Source organism: Podarcis erhardii (genome assembly GCF_964252035.2).
Source record: "Podarcis erhardii genome assembly, chromosome: 9".
Taxonomy (NCBI): domain Eukaryota; kingdom Metazoa; phylum Chordata; class Lepidosauria; order Squamata; family Lacertidae; genus Podarcis; species Podarcis erhardii.
In genome coordinates, this window is record NC_138512.1 from 59,338,675 (window position 1) to 59,358,442 (window position 19,768).

At 41.9% G+C, this 19,768-nt stretch overlaps 1 protein-coding gene and 1 long non-coding RNA gene across 5 annotated transcripts in view; both read left to right on the forward strand.

The window, feature by feature from the left end:
- The window catches only part of LOC309350493, a 32,736-nt gene extending 21,597 nt beyond the window's left edge, over window positions 1-11,139 (forward strand). Inside the window, exon 3 of the long non-coding RNA XR_014160434.1 lies at window positions 11,092-11,139. This is a non-coding gene — a long non-coding RNA (uncharacterized lncRNA). The remainder of the gene's footprint in view (window positions 1-11,091) is intronic.
- PPP3CA (protein phosphatase 3 catalytic subunit alpha) overlaps window positions 1-19,768 on the forward strand; it is a 192,898-nt gene that overhangs the window by 38,800 nt on the left and 134,330 nt on the right. The gene's annotated exons all lie outside the window — the stretch shown is intronic.

Consider the following 19,768-nt stretch of genomic DNA (forward strand, 5'->3'; position numbering starts at 1 on the left):
AAAGATGGGGAACTGACTTGAGGGCAGATTGAGGTTGGTGGGGCAAAGCCCCAATCATTTCAGTAGACCAGCATCCACTGTTAATGGGCTTTTGACGAGTCACTTATGCAAATAGTTCTGTTACTTGGATATTAAAATGATGCTACACTACGGAATTGATGAGATTATAAAGTACTTCTGTAATGAAAATACTGTGTCTATGTTAGCATACTCAGTTAGATATTTTGATAGATATAACATATAACTTTTCTATATATTTTCTGTAGCTTAAATAGTTTAACAGTCTTCTTAACAGTGAAAACAAAGCCATATAAACTTTGTCAGCCAGGAAAGTTTGGGCCTACTCAAAAGATGGCAATGGTCTCAAAATGGGGGGTGCTATGAGTTCCAGACATCTTTATTCTCTGTTAATCCAGGTCGCTGGGGGAGAGAACTGCTGGCTTTCTGTCTGCTGTGCTGCATTCCACTGCAGATGGAGAATGGTATTGTAGCTAGCAATGCAGCAGGCACCAGGTGTCACAGAAAGGACCAATACGGTGCCACCTGGTGTGTTTTTTAAATAAAAATGAAGCTGTTGCATCTGGCCTGGTAAACTCATTGCTCAGGTTACAGATTGAGCTGCTTTTGGACTGTCTACTCTGCTTGATTGCCTGCCTGCCTCCAACCCATTGTGACTGATTGACACAGTAAACAGTTATGCCAAGAATGCATAATGTACATGCCTGCAATTTCAGGATTGAGAAACAACCACGAAGCATGAAATTTGAGCCTGCAGGTACTGCAAAATGTACTGCAAGCCCGTAATTAGAATATAGATAAAGATGGGCAAATGAAAGGTGGTTTCATCTCCATTCAGTTTTGTAAGAATTCCAGAAGTTTCCAAAATGGTTAAAGGATGGCTGAGTTTCCCCTATAGTACTTCTTAAATTGTGATAGGAAATAGTTAACAATCGGGACTTGGGGGAAAAGTTGGCATATGAAGTGCTCCTGTTCACGATTCTCCATTCCCTTTGCCCCTTCCTCCCAGTTTTCCATTTCTCTCTCCCTCCCCCCTAAACTTTCCATGTCCACAATGCATGCTTCGGCCTCATTGGACCATTTTGGTTCTCTTCCTCTCCCCTCTACTCAGCATTTCCCCCTATAGGCTTCTTGGATTTGTACAAACCTTGGAGTTCTTCCAAGCCTGTTGATATCTTTCTCTTGTGCTTGGATGGCTACATAAGCAATGGCATTCAAAGCCTGAACATTAGAAACAGAGGATGTGGTGATAATGCATGTAGACAAAAACAAGAGCTTATTGCATCTTATAAAGGAGAGGGTCATGACTCGGTGCAAGAGCCCGTTTGAGGTCGTCAGCAAGCCTGTAAATAAAGACAATGCTGTGAATATAATCAACTTAAATGAAAGTCTTTCTTGCAGTTCCTTATACAAACTCTTACTACGGTGAAGCAAAAAAATAGAAAGCACTTCAATGGATTTGTAAGAAAAATATAATATCAAATTAATAGTATGCTCTTGGACTGAAAAGAGGTTAAATGCCATGTTTTCATCCAAGACCTGTTGCTTGCACATGTACTGCCCAACAATAAAATGTTGAGAAGAAAAGCAGAGATCAACTTTCAGTGACATTTAGCAGATGATACGCAATTATCCAAGATCGTTTCATCCAGAGCAGGCTGTGAAGAGTTGCAGGAGGATCCCATAAAAGCTGGAATACATAAAAGTCTGTGCCAAATGTGAAATGGTGCAGTGCAATGCACACTGAAGTAATCTGTTTTATATCTGCAAATGCTTGGGTTCTTCATTGCCACAACTCTGCTTCACTTTTCTACAGGGGCACCTACTGATTTCAGCCTTGTAAAGTTAGCCATCTTCAGTCAGATGAAATCCCTAACCATGGATCTTAATTATCTGGGTTTGTTGCTAGCAGTTATGAATGTGATCCAAAGAATTACTTTTGACGTGAGCAAACCTAGTGACCTGTCTGATTCCCACCCTCCGCCCCTTTAAACAATAGAACTCATTGTCTCTCACAGATTGTTTTGCCATAGGAGATGAGTACTGCTTGAGCAACATAAGCTGCAGACATCCTTGAACATCGGAATTAGTTTAAGAGGTTCTTTGGATTCTCCTGGCCGATATCTAAGGTCTGCTACCACAGACCATTGTGATGAGTGGTAAACAATGGCCTGCTTTGGACATTAAATTCCCAGTTTTCTAAACTATAGAGGACAGGAACTAGCAACAAAAACATGCACTCACTCCTCATGTTTCCTCTCTTCCTTAGTGCCCACATCCCAGATTAATTAACCCATAGTTAGCTGTTACATTAAAACCAGGAACTGTAGCTTAATAGCATTTTGCTAACTAGGATATTAAACCTACTTCAATAAGTTTATCAAGCTGGGGTGTGAACATCTGAACTGGGTCACTAAGGCAAGGAACTATGGCTTAAACTGATTCTGTTTGGTGCCTCAGGTGCTGTGAGCAGAGAGATTTAGGAACAACCAAAATAGTTTGATTATGGACATGCTTAAAACTATTCATCACAAGACCATTGCTGTGTGATAGTATAGATAGTATTGAGAAGGAGTGGTGCTCAAGAAATGGATAAACCACTATTTCCTCACTCAGCCTTCCTCTGATCTTCCTTTTCCATGCCTGCTAAGGAAAAACAGCTGAGTGTTCCAGCATGGTGTTCTGTCCCTGTGGAAGTAGGTTGTGATTCCTTAAAACCATCTGCATTTGTTTTCTTCCTTCTCTTCTGAAACGGAATACACAATTACCAGCCAGAATGTTGCAGGCTTTTAGTAGTTTAATGTCCAGAAGATTAAAAAGATACTTTTAAAAGCATTGATTCATAATTCCCTTGGTATACAAACTCATTCCTTGCTCTCTTTGTCAGGGCGATTGTCCAATAATTTTATTGATGCAAAATTAAATAAAAAAGAATTTGCTCAGCTAATTATGGCACTACTAAGAGTGTCTCTCCCAATGATTGAAGTGACTGGGCAGGGGGGGGGGGCGGGATACAAGGCAAGATGTTCCCGAAGGGATATAATGCTAGTAGAGCCACTTGGCTGACCAGGCACTGCAGTATACATCTTAGCCATTATTAGGGTGGTGCTGTAGAGCAGCAAGCACCAGGCCAACAATTTCTTCTACCTGCAAGCTGTGGCAAAGAGGTGAGGTACATGAACCCTGCTGGTATACATCCATTTGAGCAGGACCTGAGCACAACAGCACATTCTCGACTATTTGTCAGTCTAGCAATTCACTGTTTTGAGGTACCAGCTTTAAGCTTCTTTCTCATCTTACCTGTTATGTACTGAAGTTCTCACCCTGGGCCAGCAGGTGATACTGTAGATAGTTATGCAAATGAAGGATCGAAAGTGACGTTCAGTGATTGGATAGTTTTAGAAAGTTGCTACAGTAACATTGTACTGGAGCTCTGTATAAGCAGGCTGACTGAGCCCTTCAGTTCAATTCTGTTCTGGCCTCTGAATAAACAAGAGCTGTTTGAAGAATCGCTGTGTCGTCTGATATGTTCACCCACAACTTAACAGTACCTATCCTTATATGGCAAGGTTGATGTCATAATAAAAGTAATGTTTTTAAAATGTTTGTGTTTCCTCTTGATTAAGGGCTGGGAAGATACTGGAATAAACCCCAACTCATGAATAAAATAAAATAATATCCAATGCAAAATCCTTCTTGGAAAAATGTTGGCTACTTTGAGACCAGTTTCCATGTTTGAAAATATACAGTAGCATAGATGTGTTCAGTATTATACCTTAGCTATAACTGAATAGCACAGCCATTTGTTCAGGACCCAATGCAAATTTTGGGGCAAACCCATGAAACCTAATGAAAGCCCTTGTTTGACTTTTCACCTTATTGGATCCCCTGCTGTAAATGAGTACTTGGAAGAATTTGCATGAAATTCTGTGAAGCGAAGACATTGTTTTGCATGGTGCAGGTTTGAATGCCCAGCATTAAAGCTAGGCCTTAAAAAACAAACACATTTTACAACCTTGTGTTGCTTTGAAAAGGTATTTGGGTAGATAATCACAATTTTGAATTTGGTATCTTGGGAGTCTAAAAAGTGCTAACTGGCCAAAGCAAATGCAGTTCAGTTAGGGACGCAGGTGGCACTGTGGGTTAAACCACAGAGCCTAGGAGCCCCCATTGCTCGGTCCCAGCTCTTGCCAACCTAGCAGTTCGAAAGCATGTCAAAGTGGAAGTAGATAAAAATACCTTCCAGCAGGAAGGTAAACGGCATTTCCGTGCACTGCTCTGGTTTGCCAGAAGCGGCTTAGTCATGCTGGCCACATGACCCGGAAGCTGTACGCCGGCTCCCTCAGCCAATAAAGCAAGATGAGCGCCGCAACCCCAGAGTCGGTCACGACTGGACCTAATGGTCAGGGGTCCCTTTACCTTTACTTACTTTCCTCACAGGGGCTATTAAGACAGAGATAAATACTCCAGACAGAATAAGATTTGTTTTGCATTCATACCTACTTTAGATCTTTTTTTGAAGAGGGCTTGTCCAAATGCTGCTGCTTATGCCTTCCCTCGTTCATTGCTCCACATAATGCAAACTGGCTCCTCGGATGCAGAGAACAGCAGTTGGGGCCTTCAGACTGTTCTAGCCAATTCACAATGAGTTGCATTTAAAGACCCATTTCTTACCAATGGACTTGAGACAAACCAAGACATGCATTTTTTAATCCCATTAGTTATCTATCATATATATGCCCCTTCAGATGATAGCATCCAATGTTGCGTGCATGTTTCATCTGCTGCATTTATGTGCACATTTCGCCAGAGCAAAGTGGTACAGCTAAACTGAATTCAGTTTGGTTTCCTGCTTCACTTCATCCCAAGTTCCTTAACTTGTTCCTGAGGTGCCTATTTTTAGCTCAAGCCACTACTCAAGTGAAGTTGCTTTGCTGGCAGCGCTTGGGGGATTCCTGAAGGTGACATCATCTAATCAACAACAAACCTGTCTCCAGCTGTCATTACAGTGTTGAGTTGAGGGTTCAGAAAAGGGGAAAGCCACCCCCATCTCATACAGAAGCCTGTTTATTCAGCAACAAAGACTAATTTGAAAATGTAACTATCTTAGCTTTCTGCTCAGTTAATAATGTAGTCAGCACTTTAGCTATACATAAATTTGGGCAACAGATTTTTTTTTTAAAAAAAATACTTAGCTTCTTGGCTGATTAATACTGTTCCTTCTCCTTGTTCCCAAATCGGAGGAACCGTCTGCAAAATGGACTGCTGCTCTTAGACAGCTGCAAAAAGCTGCTAGAATGCTTATTGATAGCCTAGTGAGACAATTGTATTTCATATACATCATTTAATTATTTTGGGTGGGTGCGTAAACGAAAGCATTTTGGGGCTCAAATTATCATCACCTTAATTGAAAATAAAGGGGAACAAGACTCAGTCCAGCTATGAGTAAATTCAGGATTCTCTTTTGACTGCTAAAGCACTAGGTACATTTTACTTTGGCACATTGAAAAGGCAGCTAATTAAAAATCCAAATGACAGTCAATTCGTGTTTTGTTTTGTTTGTTTTTTAAAGCCATGTTGTGAGATCAAGCATTTCTGCTGTCTGTCCTCACCTACACCCAGAAAAAGGTCTGAAGCCCTTAGCTGAAAAATATACCAGGAGATTCTGAAGGCGCAAAAGATTCCAAACTCAGCTGCTGAAAAATGATACTGGGATACCATAGATAATATGTTCCTCCAGTGAGTAGTTTGAACTCTGTCACAGGTGACAGCTGACCTACTTACTAAAACCTTGTTAAAAGGATCTAGGCAGCCCTGGTGCCTTAAAGTAATATGGACACGCACGGCTGCAGTTGTTCTGTTCCAGAGTCTGCTCCTGCTTGCTCCCAGAACAACGGCTTGCTGTACAGTCGTCTGTATCTTTTGTATAATTGGCACTGCAGCCGTGTCAAAACAGCATCTTGGCAGTGTTTCAGTGGCGTTTAATAAGGGGAAGAGCAAAGTTCATAAGGACACACATACCCCTCCCTTTTTACTGTCTTCAGGTCTGTAATGAGAGAAGGGTTCACTGGTAGCTTAGCGAGAAGGCAGCAGCATCTAATACCCAGAATGGAATTTTATTTATGTGACTATTACCATTTAAAAGACGCTTAATGGATGGCAACTAACACTGACGACATTTTAGAACTGTCGGCTCACAAATGACACACATTACTCTTATGCCACCAGTTCTGTTTTAAAGATTTGTTTTAAAAGCAAGGATGAAACACTTTGCCTTGAGCATTTTTTTAAAAAGTTTCAGACCCATGTCCTGATCTTTCCGAAGTGACTTTTATTAATGGCCTGAATTCATGTTTTTAATTGCTTTTAAAAGAAGTTGCAGTCTCCTTTCTGAATGGATAGGGGCTGCAGCTGAAAGAAAAGTTTCCTCCAGGCTTTTAGTGTTTGTGCTTGTTCGTCCTTTGATCAGCTGCATCTAGAAGAGAGAGTCAGTTCTCCTTTATTTCTTCCAGAAGGAAACACATTATGCGTCCTCATTAATTAAGCAATATGACAAATGCCATTTTGTGTGGCATCAAAACAGAGGCATTGTGTAGAGAAGTCATGGCACATAATAGGATTGCTTTATTTACTTAGTCTGTTGCAGTATGCTATATGCTTTGCTTCGGACATTTAAAAGGGGGAATTAGGAGGCCAGCAAACTCAAGAAGAGATGGAGGTAGCATGTGCTAAGAATAGCACTATAGAAAACACATTGCATCATAGTTGTGCGACTGACAAAAGGAGAAAGCCTTGGGGAATTAGTTTATGCTTCATTTTATATCAAATACTTGATGTGGGATTCACAGAAGAACCTTTAACATTCCCTTTTCATTTCTGAATCCAAAGTAGATTTAATTAAAAAGAAAGCCTCCATAGATTATGGGTTTGCTAATGAATTTTAACTGAAATTCTCCATTCAATAGGAGTGTGCATAGGCTTGGTAGTTCCAAGTGGTATTGAGGACACCTGTGCCACTCTGTTGTGGATCATCTTGGTGAAACTTTAGAGTGGATCTATATCATTTAATTCCGAATGAATTTCAGGATTAGTTTCCGACAGCTGCCTAAAATTTAGGAAAGGACCATTAAAGGGAACACTAATACAATTCTCTGTAATATCTATTATGAATGAAATAATTTTACTGATCAAGGGCAAGCATAAAGAGGCCAGAAAACTTTTTTCTTCCTGCTTCTGAGACCGCAATTCTGTATTCAGGGATGTATCTGTGAGTAAGCCCCATTGAATTCAATGGGATTTACTTCTGAATAGACAGGCATAGGATAGTGTTGTTAGTGCATATAAATCCTTTAAGAGCCATATAACACTGATATCTGTTGGGGATCTGGTGAAAGCGATGATGGTTCTTAATTTGCACAAAGCTTTTTTTTAAAAAAAAAAAAACTAACTGCCACTGCAGTTTTTATAATCACTTAATGTTAACATAATTTGCCTAATCAACTAATATGTTGTTTAAAGTTTGCCTTTCAGTGATTTAATCTAACCAGTTAATTGAGTTAAACATTGCAGCCTAAATTATTAAGTGTTTTGCAGATTACAGTAATAATAGCTAAGCAGTCAGTTAGACACTTCACCCTTCACACACTCCCCGACAACAACAAAAAATCAACAAAAGGCTTTTGGATATAGAATAATCCCTGGGGTGATGCTTGGGAATGAATAAGGTAGGTGGGCCACAAGCCCATATCTGTCCTCCCAGTTGAATTCCTTTTGTCCCTGACCCACCCTGCCCTTTCCTGCATCCGTTTGTAACTATGCAACATTCCTCTATTGGCACATGCCCTTTGCTGCTGTGAAAGCAGAGGATTCCTCTTTGTCTGCAGTGAGAGGGTTGTCTGCTAACATCTTTAGCTGGGCAGAGGGGATTGGATTCTCCTCAGACAATTTGCTCATTGTGTTTTTCTGAGTAGGTAGCATAATGACACTGCTGGAAAGGAGCTCTGAGACCCTGTTGATCTTGGCCAGAGCAGTACCTGCCTCCCAGGCTGAATTAAGTTATCTCTCAAGGATAAATTCAGAGATGCTCACTGATGCAAACTGAGCTCACAGGTAAGGTGCAGGAGGAGGGCTGATGGGCCAGATTCCATCTCATGGCTTCCTTCCCCACTGTCAGTCTTCGTAAAGGTAAAGGGGCCCCTGACCATTAGGTCCAGTCGTGGCCGACTCTGGGGTTGCAGCGCTCATCTCGCTTTATTGGGTGAGGGAGCCGGCGTACAGCTTCCAGGTCATGTGGCCAGCATGACTAAGCTGCTTCTGGTGAACCAGAGCAGCACACGGAAACGCCGTTTACCTTCCCACCAGAGCGGTACCTATTTATCTACTTGCACTTTGACGTGCTTTTGAACTGCTAGGTTGGCAAGAGCAGGGACTGAGCAACCGGAGCTCACCCTGTCGCGGGGATTCAAACCGCTGACCTTCAGATCAGCAAGTCCTAGGCTCTGTGGCCACCTGTGTCCCATGTCATTCTCTTTGGCTACTATGTATTATGGCTTCTTGTGGCTCTCCAAATGTTGTTGGACTGCAACTCCCCTGATTTCTGAGCACTGATGGCATTCTGTTTTGGGCTGATGGGAGTTTGGAGTCCAGCAACATCTGGAAGGCCACAGATGCCTGTCTGCTTCTGAAAATGCTATGTCTCACTTCTGCAAAGTGGGGGAGAATTTCTGAAAATGGTTTCTCCCATGATAGCTGACCCACTTGACTGGCAAAGCATTCAAAGGTCATGGCTCAAGGCAGCATGTAGCTTGTCTCCAAGTCACCTAGGAATGTGGAGCAGGAGACTTCCAGCAGGATTGCCTCAATGCTCATGGCAAGCACTCCCAATTTGATAGTGGGTGGTTAGTCACCATGGCCTAGCTGTTTTAGACAGCAGTTGCATGTTTGCATCCCTCCAATGTGGACTCTAGCACACATGGAAAGGAGCACGGCTAGCTTTTAGCGAAGCCCATTCCTGCACTTCCATGTGCTTCAACATTCTGTGGTATGTGAGTTTAAATGAAAGCAAGTTGAAGAAGAAGAGATTTTCCCCACCAGCATTTCAGTACTGAGTGTTTGGAATTGTTGCTAAACCACTGGATTGCTACATTTTATCATTACTATTTTAAACCTTTTTGGCTGCCACTAAAAACCATTTGAATAGCTTCTTGTAAATATTTTAAAGTACACAACTCAAAGACACTTGCTTTCAGAGGTTAATAAAACCAGCTTCGCTTGTACTTACCCTTTTTAAATAGAGTACTTAATACTGAGAAACAAAGGTTGGGTTTTTTTTTAAAAAATTGCATTTTCCTAACTTCATGGTGTATGCTTATAAGATCTGTAATCACAGTATGAGCTCCTTTTGTTTATTTCCTGTAGCTATTATCTCCACCCACTTCTTTCTCTGGCCCCGCCCACCACTGGCAAGTAGCCAGTGTCTGGTTGTCTGGAAGCAAATGTTACCCAAAGTTCCCCTCCCTGGTCTATGGGTACACATAACTCCAGCTTTGTCATTGGACAAAGTGGCTTCAGTGGTATAGAAATACTTGTCCCAGCCTCATCTGGCACTGAACAGGGAAAGACTGGCCGCAGTAAGCTCTATATCAGCCCTACTGCATTACATTGTACACAAAGATGCCATCATAGTAACTATAGTTCAAGAAGGGTGCTGGGATTCATAGGCCTATGAGGATGAAAATACAGTTCCCAGGGTTCTTTGGGAAAATAAATGCTGATAATGCATAGTGTGGATGTGATCTTTGATACCCTTTCAGCACTAGGTGGCTACCACCTCTGATACAGTTTTGGTGCTGCAAATTTATCTTCTGCCTTATTCTGCTGTCATTCTGGAATTGCTTTTTAAAAGGCTTTTTAAAAAACCTTATTGCTTCTTCATATTGTATACTGCCTTGTAAATATTTAGTTTGAAGGGCAGGATATAGTTTATATAAAAAAAGTTTGCTACACTATTCACAAATATTTAAGCATGCATAAATTAGCAGTGTTTGTTTTCATGAAAATGTTGTCTGGGAACACAGAAGCTATAGGATGTGGAAGAGCGGAATAAATACTTGTAGCTTCAGTGTAAACACCAGGGGTTTAAGCAGAAGTAAAGGGCATTTACCAAATGGGAAAAGGCAGAGTCTGTAGAAAACGTATTGCCAATCTTGTTGAAAGAAGAGAGTCAGAGGTATGCTGTAATATTTTTATTTATTGGCTGCATGTTAGTTCTTTTTCCTTGTAAAGAGTTCAGGCTGGTGTGTTCTTCTCCCCCTCTCCTTATCCTCACACCAACCCTGTGAGGTAGGTTAGGGTGAAGGAGAAGAGAAGAGTTTGGATTTGATATCCCGCTTTATCACTACCCAAAGGAGCCTCAAAGCGGCTAACATTCTCCTTTCCCTTCCTCCCCCACAACAAACACTCTGTGAGGTGAGTGGGGCTGAGAGACTTCAGAGAAGTGTGACTAGCCCAAGCAGCTGCATGTGGAGGAACGGAGACACAAACCCGGTTCCCCAGATTACAAGTCTATCACTCTTAACCACTACACCACACTGGCTCTCACCACACTGGTGAGAGATAATGGGTGGTGTTAGGTCTCCTAGCAAGCTGAGGATGTTATGCTTGGCTCATCCTGGTTTAAGGCCAACATAGCCAAGGTAATGTGCTCTGGATATTTTGGACTATGGTTCCCATCTTCTGTCATTGGCCATGCTGTCTCAGGCTGATGGGAGATGTAATCCAAAACATCTGGATCACATTTGCCACCCCTGATCTGTAGCAGGGATAGTTGCCTCCAGTTTTAATAGTAACAAAAAATAGATGCCAATTGCAAATGCAATAGCAGGCATGCTTTGCAGCTTCAAGGCGTTTACCTTTCGTACTAAATAAAAACAAAGTAAACAGATGAAATCAGATACTCTAGGACAAGTATGAGATGCCTATGACCCACCAGATGTTGCTGAAGTAAAAGTCTCATCAGCCCTAGTCCTCTCCCCTGGGAGGCTTGCCTGGCACCTTCTTTACGTATCTTTAAAGGTAAAGGTAAAGGGACCCCTGACCATTAGGTCCAGTCGTGGCCGACTCTGGGGTTGTGGCGCTCATCTCACTTTACTGGCCGAGGGAGGCGGCGTACAGCTTCTGGGTCATGTGGCCAGCATGACTAAGCCACTTCTGGTGAACCAGAGCAGCACATGGAAACGCTGTTTACCTTCCCACCGGTGCGGTACCTATTTATCTACTTGCACTTTGATGTGCTTTCAAACTGCTAGGTTGCCAGGAGCAGGGACCGAGCGACGGGAGCTCACCCCGTCGCGGGGATTCAAACTGCCGACCTTCAGATCGGCAAATCCTAGGCTCTGTGGTTTAACCCACCGCACCACTCACGTCCCTACATATCTTTAGGTGCCAGGACAAAACCATTCTCTATAAGCAGGGTTAATTAACATTTTGTGGTCTTTTAAGTGTGTTTGTGGGAGGGCGGTTATTGGTTTGTGTTCCTTTTACTATGTACAAATCACTTTGTATTTTTATGTTGTCAGCTGCCCTTTGGATGAAGGGTGGTATACAAACTTAATAGAAACAAATAAATAGTTCAATTCTAGAAGTGTAGCTCACTAATTGAACTGGGCTGCGTGCTTTAATAACTAGACATCAGCTTGAACATTTCAGTGTGACACTAATGGTGCCAAAATAGCACAGTCTCAAGGGATGGGAAAAAGAAAATGCAGCCAGTGTTGCGAGCGCCCTGATTTGAGTGATGTAGCTGCTAGCGTATATGTCATAATGGGCTCTGTACGCTTATAAGTTGTAGTTTTCCATGCCATGCAACATTATTCATTTTTATGTTTCAGTGTTCACAAAGCAGCCCCAGGTGGCTGGTCCCTAGGCTTAGGTGTGTGGGGGTGTCACTTGTTCAGAAGTGAACCTGGCCAATTCAGCCTTTTGAAGCTGTCCAGTTATCCCCGCTTTTCATTCTTGGGTGAATGACATGAATTAGTCATAGTGCATTTAGAATGCCTTAAAACATTTAACATGGCACGATATAAAGAGATCACCAGAGTTTTGGGGGAACTAAACGGCCTCTTTTCCCCTCTCTCTTATATCCACATGTACAATTAGCTGTACTTCTAAGAGGGAAAACAGCATGTATTTGTACTGTGTCTTCGTAAAGCAATGGCATGCTCACTCCTTCTGATCCCCCATCCTATTTCACTATGCCTGGGGTCATTCCATGGTCACCTGACCTTTTGCCTGCCTTTGATTGCAGGAACCAATTTGGGAAAATTAGTTTGTCTATTTTTTATTTCATAGAATTGTAGAGAATTCTATATAGAATTCCGTCAGTGTTCTGTTGCCCAGAAATGGTTTAGTCATGCTGGCCACATGACCCAGAAAACTGTCTGTGGCCAAACCCCAGCTCCCTCAGCCTGAAAAGTGAGATGAATGCCGCACCCTGTGGTCACCTTTGACTGGACTTAACCACTCAGGGGTTCTTTACCTTTACCTAGTTAAGATCAACCACAGTTTAGGGTAATATGTTAGGGTAATATGTAAAATGTTGTTACTGGAAAATGGAAGTAAAAGCTGCAAAACCCTTTTGGCTGTGCCAGAGGAGGAGGAGGGGAGAAACTTCTGACCCTGAGGCTTGCTGTGGCTTGTTCGCATCTCATTAAATCGGTGGTAGCCAATGTAGTGCCATCCAGATGTTGTTTAAATACAGCATCCATCAGTCCCAGCCATCACGGCAAATGGTTGAGGGTGATGGGAAGTTGTAATCCAACAGCAGATGAAGGGCATCACATTGGCTACTCCTGCACTGAATTATAATTATGGTTACTATGCTTAAAGATGACTGCGGCATCCAAACATGGCCATTTCGTATTCTTTTATCCTGTTATCAACTTCCCAATGAAGAAAGGATACTTATTTAAACTGAAATGACTGCATTTGATCCCCACAAATTCACACAATGTACTTTGCTCCTGGTAAAGGACCAAAGAGAGTGTTATTGATTAGGGCACACCTTTGTCAGTCAATACCTGAGCTATCTAGTAATGCCAAAGGGAGAGGGGATAAAAGCAAGGTGTGTTCTCTCTGCTTAATGCTGCAGTTGGCAAGAAGTTATTTTCTATCCTTCTTGATAAGCTAGAATTGGGGTGAATGCTGCTCTTTTAATAAATCAGTACTAAATAAAACATGTTCCATGTTGCTTAGTTCAGTTTTGTTCCTGCATAGGATGTTAACGTAGTACAGAGTTTTTGTACGAAAATGTGATCGGAACAGTTGGCACACCTTGTGCAGAAACCTTTAAAGCTAGTAAGTGCTTTCTGTCCAGACATTTGGCTCATGATCTTTCTCCTCCCCCACTTCTCCTCTGTTCTAGAATCTTGAAGATTAAGCAGTAAGTATTTTACCATTGCTCCTGCCAACCTAGCAGTTCGAAAGCACGTCACAGTGCAAGTAGATAAATAGGTACCGCTCTGGCGGGAAGGTAAACGGCATTTCCGTGCGATGCTCTGGTTTGCCAGAAGCGGCTTAGTCATGCTGGCCACATGACTTGGAAGCTGTACACCGGCTCCCTTGGCCAATAAAGCGAGATGAGCGCCGCAACCCCAGAGTCGGTCACGACTGGACCTAATGGTCAGGGGTCCCTTTACCTTTATTTTAGCATTATGCACTTCTATCTTGTCCCCCCCCCCCCTTAAAGCCATGTTTTTCATTGGAAAAATGACTCCCCACAAAAAAACCTTAACTGAATGAATATTATGTGGCATGCTTAAAATTGTCCTTTCAATCTCAGCAGAGGTGTGAGCATGCAGAATAGCATTTTAAGCATCTCAACCTTGTCCAGTGGTGCAGTGGCTGCCTTGGTGCTCAGATCTTTAGCACAGTTTCACTTTGTTGCACCAAAGTCTTCTATGGGAGACAGAAACATCTAGGGGATAAGAGCAAGAGGGGCCAGTTAGAGCACTGCACACTCCCATTAATTTAAACAATGTGGCTGAATCATCATATGGTAGGATGCACATGTCCAAATAACCCCTAAATATATACCAAATGTTGTTTAGCATTTGATCTCATGAATGCAATCTAGACCGAATCCTGTGCAGATGTACTTCTAATTAAATGTGAGGTCCCATCTACTCTGATGGGCTGCCCATCTGTTTTGCCTGCATCTCTACAATGTTGTAACGGGAAATGGTTTTACTTTTTCAAAACAAATGCATTTAAATCTAAGCTGTTTGTTTTGATGTTGTAAACAATACGAGAAGGGATTAGGAGTCCAGCTGCATGACAAGTTTACAGAATTTGCACGCCAGTCTGTTCTGCCCCTGTCGATGGAACCTTATTTTTTTCTAGCTAAAACTTTATAAAGTTCCATGTTACATGTGCTTGTAAGAAGCTCCTGGGCCACCCAGGGACAGATTATCCAAGGGAAACAGATTATCCAGGCGTGTTCTTCCATCATTTCCAGACAGCCCCATATCTCCTGATAAAGCTACTGGCTTGATTTAATAAAAGCTGTAACAGTGACAACAGCGACAGCAGCAACTGTTGTAGTAGATAATAATGATAATGATATTTTAAGGTGATATCTGAATAAAAAATGCAATGGTGCCAAAATATGTGCTTTTGGGGGGTGTGGGTGATTTGTAAGATACTGTGTTTGAGAGATAGAGAGCACACACTCCTGAGATATGCTTATGACCTCACTGGGCTCGATAAGCTATTTTGTTAGAATCCTGACTGCAGATGTTTGGCTAATGTAAGCCTGTTTTCTGTAAGCTTTGTTAAGTCCCCAAAATAATGGTTGGGTCTTGAACCTTTTGATATGTTCTAGAACCATCCTTGGAGCTCAAAACTTTTATGTTGCTGATCTTGCTCACGTCTTCTGCATTGTGTGCTACAGCGTCTCCTAGGTTTGCTACAACCAACACTTTGCTCATTATCCCCCTTATGGCAGTGCTTTAATTTTTCACATGTGCACGGGCAGGTGCCATAATAGATGCTACCCCCATGTTTTTCTACAGCTGGCAATGTGCACAGCAGCTCTGTTGTGCAAAATATTAATTATCAAAGACTGCTGCTTCTCTCTTAACTCATACATAGTTTCATCTTGTGCATGGTATCCTTACAACCAAATACAATGATCAAAGACTGGAAGCTAGTGTGCAATGCCATAGGTTGTTAGTTTGTATGTGTTCTTGAAAAGGAGGAGACAAAACCAAAGGACTTCCCATCACTCACGTTGTGCATTATAGGGGAAAAGAGTACCAAGTTAGGACAAATAACAGATTGGATACTGGCTAAAATATGACAACGCTATAAGGGAGTGCAGAGGTTAAAAATGCCTGCGGGTGTGTCATATTTTAATGAGTGTTGTCTGTAGTATCTGTTCATAACTGCCAGTTTCTAATACAGTTGGAGAATTGGGAGCCTTTAAAAATTGCAGTTCATAAACAGCAGAAGGTAATGACATTCATATAGCAAATAAAATGGCTGAGACATTGACAGATTGTGGCTGAGAAGTAGTGATTTATTTATTTGATATCAATACAAACAATTATTTGCCACCCTTTCTAGCACTCACATACCACTTGGGGCAGCTAACAATTAAAATCAACTATGAATACAAATATGTTCTATAAATATAGTATAAAAAATGGAAATAATATAATAAAATCAGAGACAGGTGCAGCACATAAAACAAAGATGTGGGAATGGGGGGGGGGAGGAATTACCTATCTGAAGAAGCCAGCCTAAATACAAAGGTTTTTGCATAACATGTTAGGAAAAAGGTTTTGAGAGTCTGTAACTCAGCAGGTGGAGAACGTGTGACTCTGCAGATATTGTTCAGTTACCCCTCACACCATCTATAACCATTGGTCATGCTGGCTGGGACTGCAGTATCTGAGTCCAACAATATCTGGAGTGCCACAGGCTTCCTGCTCGTCCTCCAGTAATTATTTTTATTTTTAATTGAACTGGATAAAATTGGTGGAGATTTACAGGATTGTGTGGGGAAACTGTATGGAGCAAAGGCCTTTGTGGTAGATCCTGATAAAGAGGTGGTGGGGAATTCACCTGCCAGGACTTCAGAAACTATAACGTTCAGATATATGGATATTCTGCAGAAGCAGGGGAAGGTTCTGTGGATGACTCATTTTGGTGACTAATTAAATAAAGCTGTAATGTGTTCCTATGGGCTTGAACTCGAGTGCTCGGAAGGGGGTGGGGAATGAAATGTGCATAACGAGATGCAGAATGAGAGAAGAACAAAACCATAATTCATCAGGGGGCATTGCCTAGATTTTGCAGCCCATAAAGCTGTAGTAATCAGTTATAGAATCCATTAAGGAGTTATCTGCAGGATTCCATGAACTGATAGAGAAGGGGCTGTGTATTCAACAGCTTAAAAAGCTCTTTGTTGTGCTGATGGTTTTCAGGCTTCCCTGTGAAAAATGGCTCAGAAGACAAAAGTATTTTCAATGTCACCTTTTCTAATTTGGAAGCCGTGGAAAGGATGCAGGAAACATAAAACGTTTCACCAGTGGGTTTTCCTTTTCCTTTTTGCAAATTAGTTTAAACACCACCACCACCCCTGTCCATGTCTCTACAATCTCCTAATTCTGTCAGGGGCTTTTAAAATCCTGGGCTCAACTAACTCAGGCAGATATCTGGACAGGTTGCACATCTCATGGAGTAACAGCATGTTTCCTCAAGGAGCTTTGGGAAGCTGCTCCTGACAAGGTAAGCATGACTTTCTATACGAAGGTAACACAGTCTTTCACTGTCAGGGTAGAAGAAGAGAAGAGTTTGGATTTGATATCCCACTTTATCACTACCCGAAGGAGCCTCAAAGCGGCTAACATTCTCCTTTCCCTTCCTCTCCCACAACAAACACTCTGTGAGGTGAGTGGGGCTGAGAGACTTCAAAGAAGTGTGACTGGCCCAAGGTCACCCAGCAGCTGCATGTGGAGGAGTGGAAATGCGAACCCAGTTCACCAGATTACAAGTCTACCGCTCTTAACCACTACACCACACTGACCCTCTGGGTAGACTATGGTTTGTGACAGATGGGGTTCCAGATCACAGGGAAGCCTTGTGCATTCAGCATCCCTCTTACAAACATACCATTGGTACATGGGCAGCAGGGATGGGGTGTCAAGGTCAACAAGGGATCCAGTAGTGGAGGCAGGGCCAAGGGATACAACCTTGCTCTATCCCTGTTTGTGACTGCTGTCAAATGAAGGATAGAAACTGAAGAGGATTTCTATTTCTATTATGTCACTTGAAGGTTGTTCACAAGTTACACATGTACATGTAAACATGTATATACATGTGCAAGTGTTTGTGTGAAAGAGTGTACCATTCCAGATTTGTACATCTGAGCTATTATGTACACAAACACTTCACATACTGTAGGTGCTCCTGTAAAAAAGTGAAGGAGAGTTGTGGTAATGAACACTTTATTCACTTGGTGAACATTACATGTGAATTAGAAATGAGCAGTTCAGCTTTGTGTGTACACAGATTGTACACTTGTTGGATGTACAGTCCAACACCCCTCTGGTGAACTGCAATTGTGTAGATTAGGTAAATGGAGATTAAATAAATTGTCAGTGCCATTTTCAGCACACGCTTTGGCATGGAATGATACTTGGTTGCTCTATCAAGTGTACAGATTTTCTTTTAGCTATCGTATTGAAATTATACTTGAAACTTTAATAAATGAGGGGTGTCATTTCAGCTGATGAGTGGCATGTGTTATACACAATATGAAAGGATTCGTAAACCCTGCCTTTAGGCTGGAGCTTTCAATATCTTCCTTAGTAATAAGTTTGAATTGACAGAATAATGAAACATTCCTTGACCGTATATTCAGATCATGACAAATAGTCTCTTAAAATGGCCAAGGGCTAAATGGAGAGATTGGGTATGGTAGTTGTATTTGGCAGTTTAAAGACATCATGTGGATGCTATGCTGAGATTCTGAACATTCACTGTTTTCAGGCAAACTTATGTACTCAACATACTAAAATGTTTTTAATATTGGAATGGATCTAGCCAAAGTTAGCGTAGTTGCATGTAGTCCCACACTGAAATCTATGAGACTTACCGGTAAGTCATTACTAACTTGTCCCATTGACTTCAGTGCATCCTATCTGTAGCTAAGGTAATCTAGCACCAACCACCTGCTTTTCAACAAAGTAGTGTGTTTTACAAACATGTTTCAGTAAAGCTGTTTAGAGACTTAATAGGGGCAGGCTGCCATATGTAGATCTTCTACCATAGAAAAATAGGTGGGGCGGCAAACATAGGGGTTACTACAGTAAACACTGCAAATGTGGTTTCTGGCTCATTGGTTTCCCTAACACTGACATGGCAGCCTGTGCTGGTGGCAGCTAGCCAGTCAATAATGATATGTTTGCACAGTGCTGATTTGGGTGCCCTCTGTCTCTACATCCTATCTGTTGATTTTTGGTAAGTATGGAAAATCCCTTGATTTTCTCCCTAGTGGCTTTGCATGTGTTTGAACATGTATACGCTCTGAATGATAGCGTCTACAAGGTAGAGACGAGTGTGTCATCTATGCAGCTGTCTCCTGCTTGGTTGAGGATATACATATTCATGCAGTCCACAGCTTACATGGTGGTTTTCCTGTGTTCTCTGGTTACAGGCATTTGCATGATGCATATCTCCCCTTTCCTCCATCCTTGCTGCTGTCACTCTTTACTAGCCTTTGCAGCAAGGCCTGTTATATCTCTGCCCCCTTGTTCTCCACTTGATTTCTTCCTGACACAAACAGTGCTAAGAGAGAGTAGTGTGGAGACATAGTTCTTTTCTTCCCACCGTTGATGCGCTGAAACACCTGTGAAAGGGAAAGGAAGGAAAACTAACCCAGAGATTAGAATTCCCCATTTCTGCCACTGATCTACAAATCAATGAGATCCATTGGGTCTCAGCCAATGAACGCTTGTTGAGTGTTGCATATAGGAGTGTCAATGGGCAGATACGATGCTTTGCAGAACAGCAAAAACAGCTGTGCCGACTGAAACTGATAGAAGTTGTAGTCCAAAACAGCTGGAGGGCACCAGCTTGGGGAAGTTTGCCATAAACAAAACATATAAGTTGTTGCTCTGAAATGCTCATGAGCTCTGAATTACGAATGATGGGGTGTGGTAACAGCAGAGGTGGTGAAGATGCAGGCAAGGATAACGGAAGAAGGAGTATGGCTGAATTCAGCTGGTTTCTGTAGACACTTTTAGCCAAGAATCTGAGAACTAAGTTCGTTGTGAAAGATAATCATGTCTGATATTTGAAGGGGAAGCAGGAAGGAAGCTGTCAACGACCAACTGAATATTTTAGTTCCAAAAACTTCCAACTTTATGAATAAGTTCCTAAATCATCTATGCTGTGACAAAAATAGAGAAGGGTCTCATGATTGCTCCTGTTTGTGTGTTTTTTAATGTATAATAAAAAGACAGCTGTTTGCAGTTTTCAAAGCATTGTTTCTTTCTCAGCTTCTATTCTTCCATTATGTTTCCTAATGCAAGCGATATGCAAAGCAATCTGTTCCACCGTCGCATCCTCTCTTTGGATATCTCCGCAGTGCACCATGCTCCTAAATCGCTTCTAAACTTTGGCTGTTGCAGCCTCACTGTTCATTTGCTTTTGTTAATACAACACATTATTTACTTTTTCAGACATT